General features: G+C 28.3%; 1 protein-coding gene across 2 annotated transcripts in view; it reads left to right on the top strand.

Moving 5' to 3' along the window:
- Positions 1-8,676, top strand: part of tobi (target of brain insulin) — a 210,036-nt gene that overhangs the window by 393 nt on the left and 200,967 nt on the right. The window lies entirely within an intron of this gene.

The raw sequence follows: 8,676 nt of genomic DNA, 5'->3' as shown, positions 1-8,676 counted from the left end.
ATCAATTTTATTTGTAATATTAAATAAATTTAAAATCTAAATTTTGTAAATTTAATGAATTTGGCAAGCCACAGTTTGGAAAATTATCAGAATTTTTTTTTCAAAGTTTTCCTTTTCTCTCAATAAAGTTATGTATTGGTTTAGTTTTTTTCTAATAAAATAATTCTAAAATATTAATATATAAACGATATAAAACATTAAATACGAAATTCCATAATTTTTCTAAACCGCTTTACTAAACAATTTACATCATATGGCGTGTTGTATTGTTGTCCTGAGTTCTTTAATTTAGATAATTTAGATTTAAATAAAATAAATAATAAAAATGAATTCTCATGATAAATAATTAACTTTCGATTAAAAAAAGAAAACCAATAAAAATCACAAAAATGTTTATTAGTATAATTCTCACAAATTTTATTTAATCACATTGTAATAATCTGAACAATGTTGAAGTTTAGGTTCTACAATTTTCAAAATTTATTAATATAATACTCTTTGAAATATCTTTTTTAATATTTAACACCGCTAAACTTTTTAGACAAATATATATAAAACTATTTTGATATATATACATTTCTTGTTCTGTTTCATTAAAATAAAAGTTTCTCATTTAAATCCGTATTAGTTAAAAAATATGAACATTATTTTTAAAAATAGTTGGTAATAGAAAGAAAAAAATGAAGTGATGACCGGTAAAAGAATTTAGATTCATTGTGAATTGTAACCTTTTTCTTTGTTACTGAACAATTTAAATCATGAGTTCTTTCAGAAATTTCAGAAAATTAAAATTTATATAATAGATAATTAACTTTGGATTAAAAAATTACCATTAAAAATCACAAAGATTATTATTACTAAAATTTTATTTAATCACATTGTTTAAAACTGAACAATGCTGAAGTTTAGGCTGTAAAATTGTTTACGATTTTCAAAACTTATTAATTTACTAGTATTTGAAGTATTCTTTTAATATTTAAAATTATTTAAACATCAATACTATTTTCATCCTCCATTTCCTCAAAAAAGGCAATACAATTAAAAGAAAGATATTAAAACGAGAATTGATATAAAAATTATTCTTATATTAAGAATATACAACAAATGTATTTTTAATATAAATCGACTAGTAAATTTTATCTTTTATAAGACTTTTATTAAAAACAAAAAAAAAAAGTATCTTTTTTACAGCTTAAAATTGAACCACAATAAAATTTAAAGAAATATTAATAAAATTCGAACAAAATTTATTAAATTACATTATAAACAAACAACATAATGTTGATATTTCGGGCTTTTGATTTTTGGCTATTTTTACAACTTACTTGTGTTAACACCGTGCAACTTAATACTCTTAAAACTGTTTGTTTAATGACTAAATAATTGAGAATAATTTAAACAAATATAAATTTCCCGTCCTGTTTCATAAAAATAAAAAAAATATCAAATTAATTATACTGTTAAAAATAAGACCACTATTCTTTAAAATATTGTGTAATAAAAGATAAAAATTGAAATGTAGCCGGTAAAAATAATCTTGTAAATTGAGTAGATAAAAGGTTTTATTTTTTGATAACCACAATATATTTGAGCTAAATGCTATTTTATTTCTCTATACAGTTATTTATTGGTTTAGTTATCCTAAAATCACAGTTACAAAAAATTTACTTGTAATATTATGGAATAAAAAAAATTAAAATTCGAACAAACTTTATTAAATTAAATTTTAAACAAACAACATAATATTGGTATATCAGGCTTTCAATTTTTGGCCATTTCCACAAGTTACATGTGTGAACACTGTACAACTTAATTAAACTTAAACTTCCGTAAACCTCTCTTGGAACTGTCTGTTTAATATTTAGAATTATTTTAATAAATGTACATTTCCCGTCCTTTATCATAAAAATAAAAGTTTCTCATTTATCAAATTCATATTACTGTTAAAAATACGAACATTATTCTTTAAAATATTGTATAATAAAAGGAAAAAATTGGAATGACAACTAGTGAAAATAATCTTGTAAATTGAGTAGTAGGTTTTATTACACAATTATCTTTGTAGGTTGTTATGATATTTCCAAAAATTATATCCGAAAAACCACAAATTAACATTTTGTGAATTTATTTTTGGAAAATATCATAAAAACTACACCTTCTACAAACATAAACGTCAATAAACTACTTTATAGCACATATAACTACCTTTAATTTGAGTGCTAATTTACATCTGTAAGTCGAATAGTTTTTAAGATATACATTTCCCAAAATAAATTCAGTATCCTGAAAACAACTGCACCTATAAAGATACGAGTCGTAAACTACTTTATAGCACATTTAACTAGCTTTAGTCTGAGGCAGACGTCTGTTCGTGTTATGGTTTCCAAGATATATTTTTTTAAATAAAAAAATTTAGTCCGAACAACTAGAAATCAACTTTTTGTGAATTTATTGAATATCATGAAAACTACTACTACTCGAAGATAAACCTTATTAACTTCTTTATAGTACATTAAACTAGCTTTGGTTAGAGTGCTAATAGACATATGTAATTCGAATAGTATTCGACATATAGATTTCTCATAATAAATTCACTAACTTCTGATTTTTCAGTGCATTCTTATGAAATGTTGGTTTTAAAAAAGCAATATCTCGAAAACTATTGAACGTAAATAGCTCCATTAGGGCTCATATTTTAGCAAATGTAATCTACTCTAAATGATGTTCTCTTAGGTTTTTAATGTTGGTAGTTTTAAAGATATAGAGCTCAAGATGAAATTTTTTTTTTAACGTTTTGAAACAGCCACCATTTTGTATCCCCCCTACCTACACACGACAGACTCATTAATGTTGACTAGTAATTATACATAGTTTTCATTAAAGTAATAAAAAAATTGGGGTGAAATAACAGTTTTTTCTCTTCTTGATTTCTTTTCCTATTATTAGATGCATCAATAATCTCGAGTGATACAAAATAATATTTTGAAAATATTTTAATTTGAAATATACACAATGCTGCAATGACTCTCAACTTTAATTAAATTTTAATTAATTAAAATAAACATAACAACCATGTTTTTATTTAAAAATTTTATATTGCGTAGTTAAAGCACTTATTGCAATTGCACAGTCAGATCTTGAATAAAATTCCTATTCATCATGTTAATTTTTTTTTACATTTTCAATTATTTTTACACAATTCAATTTTTCAAATATTAAGAAATTAATTAAATAAGTGATAAGGAAGAATAGGTGAGATATGATATTGTAAAATTTTGTAATCATACAAACAAACTTTATTGAAAGGATAGATATGGCTTCGTTTAACGCAATTAATAAAAGCGTGGGCTCTCTATTGAAGAATGATTAAACATCTGCAATTCGAGACTCTACAGCTTTAAATTAATTTTCTAACTTCTGTTCAAAAAGTTTTACTCTCAAAACTTTTTTTATTTTTAATTATTAAAAAATCAACGCTGTACCGTTTTTAACTTTTTGAATAAAAAAAAAAAAACTAACGTATAAGGTTTCATGAATTTAAAGTAAAACAAGCGAAAAAGCGAAGAAAGAAAAATGTAAACATTTCATTGAAAATTAAATACTCCAATTCAAATTACTTTTTTTTTTTTACTCTTTCAAATAAATTTCTTATTAAACTGGAAACGCTATCTGGAAGAATACATCAAAGAAATAAATTACTTCATGTGATAACGGTTCTGTAACTTCAGGTTTTATTAATTTAAACCTAAAAAGAATAAATTCAAGATATTTTTAAAAGGACGTATTTATTTATATCTAAATATAATTCGCTAAATATGGTTATCTTATTTTGAAATGTAATGTAAGCGTTCATTGAAAGCGGTAAAGCTATATTTAGGTGACCAATATGTGGATGTCCGTTGGAGAAGGTTGTCCGCTTGAGTGAGGTTTCAATGTACCAGTAATTTTCTTATATTTTTGTTCAGCATATTATACTGTTTGAGTTGATTTTTAGAGCTTATAATATTGTAATGGTGAGCGGCCTGGCTAGTTGTAAGGTACTGTGCTACTATCCTGCTTCGAATACGGCTGTGATTGATGATAATTTATTCTATCACTGTAACCGGGAGTCAACCCTCTGGGTTCGGGGTCCTTCCAGCTTCATAAAGTGTGTACCCTTTATGACTAAATCACCCCTTGCACAACCTTTGGTATAGTAACAGTACTTTCTTACAGTATACTGCATCCCTTTCACTTCATGGGTTGAGATTCTACAGATTTTTTTATTTATAATAATATAATGTCTTGAATTTATAATGTATAGGTCTTGAAATAAAGACGGATAAAACAAAATACATGGTTATCAGTAGAATTGCAAGCAATATCGGTGATATAGATATAGGGGGAAGTACGTTTGAACAGGTAGATAGGTTTAAGTATTTAGGTTCTACGATAACTAAAAAAAAACTAAATCGATGAGTAAATAAAAGCGAGATTGAAGGCGGGAAATGCTTGTTATTTTTCAATTGCGAAACTGCTTAGCTCGCGCCTTCTATCCAAAAAAAGTAAAAATTAGAATTCAAAAAACTATTATCCTTCCCACTGTTCTTTATGGACGTGAGACGTGGCCTCTTACACCAAGGGATGAACAGCGTCTTAAGGTTTTCGAAAATAAAGTATTACGTAAAATATTCGGACCGAAAAAAGATGAATTAATGGGATAATTTAGAAGACTACACAATACTGAATTATGGGACCTACACCCGATAAATATAATTTAGTATAATTGGGTTTGGAGGGCTATCGATGGAAGGATGTATGCAGAGAGCGATTGGTGGTATCGGCATCGAACCTTTGGGTTCATTTGTCCTTCATTATTATATAATATAAAGTGGGCATATTAAATTTTGATTTTTATATTTATTTGCACCATTGCTAGACCAACGCTAGAGCAAGGAGGTGATTTGGTTAAAATCAAGTTCAACTGCCAATTTTTCCCCCATTCAGGATACCCACTTTGTAATGCTGGGTGGACCACAAGGAGTTTCGAGAACCCACAGGGTTGACTCACAGCTACTGTAATAGAATAAATGATTGTCTATCACAGCTGGATTCGATCCCAGGTCCTAGGAGTTAATAGTACTCCGTAAATACAAGCGAAAATAAATGGCGTTGATGACCAGCGATGTTTTACTCCAATTAACAAAAACGAATGAGCTAACCAAAAATTAATTTTGTTTTTTCAATCACGTTCATCATTTATTTCACAAATTCATAATATTAGCTCTATAGCACAAAAAATCGTCGTTGTTTTTTTTACCTTGAAACTCAATTAGTAATAACGGAAAGAGTTTTACAACTTTCAAACTTAACTATATACAAATACATTTTCTGAATTATTAAAAAAATAATAATTAATTTATTTTCTGATATTCGTTGTTAAAGATTTCTGGAAGAAAAAAATTTACCCTTCAAATTGTACAAGATTTTATTCGCCTAAAACGTCCACGTTTCGGAAATATAATGCCACAATTTTCAAGTCAAAAACATTATACAAAGAAATATCAAATTTAAAAACGTTAGCCAAGTATATAGGTCAGTATAACCCTACTTCACCATTTCTTAGGTAACATAACTGTGATTGAATCAATAATAAATCCCTAATAACAAAGTTATGTTTAAAAAGAACTCTCTAGTTTATTTCGAAGCACACATATTTTAAAAGTTACACCTTTATGATTTTTATGTTAAACTATTAGACCCGTCAATGCTCCGCTATTCCTATATTTGATGGTGTATATACATTGGTAGTTGGAATCGATTTTAACAAAACATTAATAATCAATTCCTGTGATGTCAACATTGTTGAATGAACTTTTACGAACATCATTGAGGGCTCTATCAGTAGGTATTTACAAGTAAAAATTAAAGAAAATCTCTATTTGTTTTTCTTCCGTCATTGCTACTTTGTTGTTGGCTGGGGCTTTAGGGTGTAAAACCCTGAGGTCATCAACACCCATATTTCGCACTTTATAATTCTTTAATTTTTTTTTTTTATTTGATTTGATAGATTTATTTATTGATAGATATTACAATCTGCCACACAGTTGTGGGCAATAGGTAATAGTGATGATTGATCTCATACATACTAAAATAAAAAAAAAAAATAAATAAAATAAAATAAAGTAAAAAAAAAATAAAAAAACTCTCTTAAAATATATAAAAACAAAAGAATCGACAAGATGAACATAATCAAACTATCTGAATGAAAAATAAATAAATAAAATAACATAATGATAAAATAATATATACAATATTTACACAATCGACCTGAGAATCCCTGAGCCCACTCTATCCCCCACGTGTGAGGGGTAGAGCAGAGCTCAAGAGATCCCAGCACATCCCTCTCGCCGCATCACTGGTTATAATTCTGTTTCAAGATTTGAAATTTTTTAAATAATTATTTATTTTAGAATTATTTAGTACGTATAACAAACCTTCGGGTTTAAATCTCATTCAATCTCTTCTGGTCAGCAGAGCATCCGATACACTCGGTCCCACTCTCGATCTATTTAAGTTCATGTAATACAAATGACATTCTTCAAATATGTGACTGACTGTAAGTACACTGTTGCAGAATTGACATTTTGGTGATGGTTGCTTATTGATCAGATATGCATGAGTTAAAGTCGTATGACCTATTCTCAATCTGGCAATAGCTACCTCCTCCCTGCGATTGGAACGGTTTGATGTGGTCCATGGTTTAATGTTTTTTTTTAACAATTTTTAATTTGGTTGGCAGGCTTTCATTCCACATGGCTTGCCAACTAGCTGATATTTCATTTTTCATCGGAAGACTTATTTGTTGGGGTGTCAGAATGACCGCGCCCTGACCTGGAAGAGCAAGTGCTTGTTTAGCTGCAATGTCCGCCAGTTCATTTCCAGCGATCCCCACATGACCCGGCACCCATATAAAGAAAACAATCTACAAAGAAATATAAAATTTAAAAACGATAGCCAAGTATATAGGTCAGTATAACCCTTCCTCGCCATTTCTTAGATAACATAACTATGATTGAAAAAAAATAATAAATCGCTAAGTTATGTTTAAAAATACATAAATCTCTAGTTTAGTTCGAAGCAGACGTATTTAAATAGTTACACCTATGATTTTTATGTTAAACTATTAGACCCGGCAATGCTCCGATATTACTATATTTGATGATGTATATACATTGTTAGTTGGAATCGATTTTAACAAAACATTAATAATCGATTTCTGTAATGTAAACAATGTTGAATGAGCTTTCTCGAACATCGTTGAGGGCTCTATCAACAGGTATTTTCAAGTAAAAATTTAAGCAAATCTCTATTTGTTTTTCCTCTGTCATTGCTACTTATACGAATGGGCCAACATGACATGAAAAATAAACTTAAAATCCAAATAACCATTTGCATTTTAAACAACTGCTGAGAATATTGGGAACTAGAAGAGAATAGGTTATCAGATTTCCGAGAACGGGGGCCAATTGCACTTCTGAGTAGTGGATCGGTAGACCTTTACCTTCTAGTGGTGTCGTGGTTTTTTAAAAGCCAATCTATTCCGAAATTGATAATGGAACAGTTCCAATCTTACTAACATTGTTTGAAGTCAAAGCAGAATGCTCAGTGGAAACCGCAATTCAATCAAGAGCTATTAAAAATTATGATGAAGATGGTCGGGTACGGTCAAAAGAAACCAAAACACATTTAACAACTTTATTTGCCGACGTTTCGCCCCCCTTTGTAGGGAGCTTCAGGGATAAAAAAAGATAAAAAAACAACTAAAAATATTTTGACATAGTAAATTTATCAGATACAAATGAGACGAAAAATAAAGAAGTAAGTTGATTAACAAATACCACCACTCAACAGGTGGGCGCAAATTCAGGCCAACTTATAAGATCCAATTGATATAACCCATACACACGCTAATGTAGAAGGTCAGTAATTCAGAAGGTCATATAATGAAAAGTTAAAACCTTAAAAATGGTTTACTGGAAGATTATTGATTGACCGTGTGTATAGATGAATGGAATATGGTCCGGATGCGGTAAAAAAAAACTCAAATAGTAAATAATTATACACTTTGTGTTTGTATCTTTTTTAGCCCTGACGAAGCCCTGCAACGTGGGGCGAAACGTTGGCTCAATAAAAATAGTATAATTATTTACTATTTGAGTTTTTTTGACCGCACCCGGACCATATTCCATTCATCACTTAAAAATGAATGTTGTAATTATGTATATAAATGATTGATCGTATTATTTCAAATTATGAAGGATATGATTTAGGGTGCGGTCAGAAGAAAAAAAAAAAATAAAAACTAATTATTATCCTACGTTTCGTCCCACTTTATAGAGCTTCATCAGGTTTAAAAGATACAAAATAACTAAAAAAGATTTTGACATCATAGGATAAAGGATAAGATACAAAAAGGTAAATTTTGATAGGGTCGAAATTACGTAAATATAAGTGAAAAGAAAATTATATACAAATGAACTTAAAGAAGAAACAAAAATAGTATTAATATAAATATGAAAGTAAAAATGAACAGGAGATGTAACTATATGTAAAAATACAAAGTAGATATGAGAAAACAAAATTTAACACACTAAAAGACTGAAAATAATTAAGTAAGTTTAGATTAAATAAAGA

Source organism: Halyomorpha halys, unplaced genomic scaffold, assembly GCF_000696795.3.
Source record: "Halyomorpha halys isolate HHAL.00 unplaced genomic scaffold, Hhal_1.1 Scaffold83.1, whole genome shotgun sequence".
In the NCBI taxonomy this organism is placed as follows: domain Eukaryota; kingdom Metazoa; phylum Arthropoda; class Insecta; order Hemiptera; family Pentatomidae; genus Halyomorpha; species Halyomorpha halys.
The sequence above is the reverse complement of the archived record's forward strand: the minus strand, read 5'-3'. Positions and strand labels throughout refer to the sequence as shown.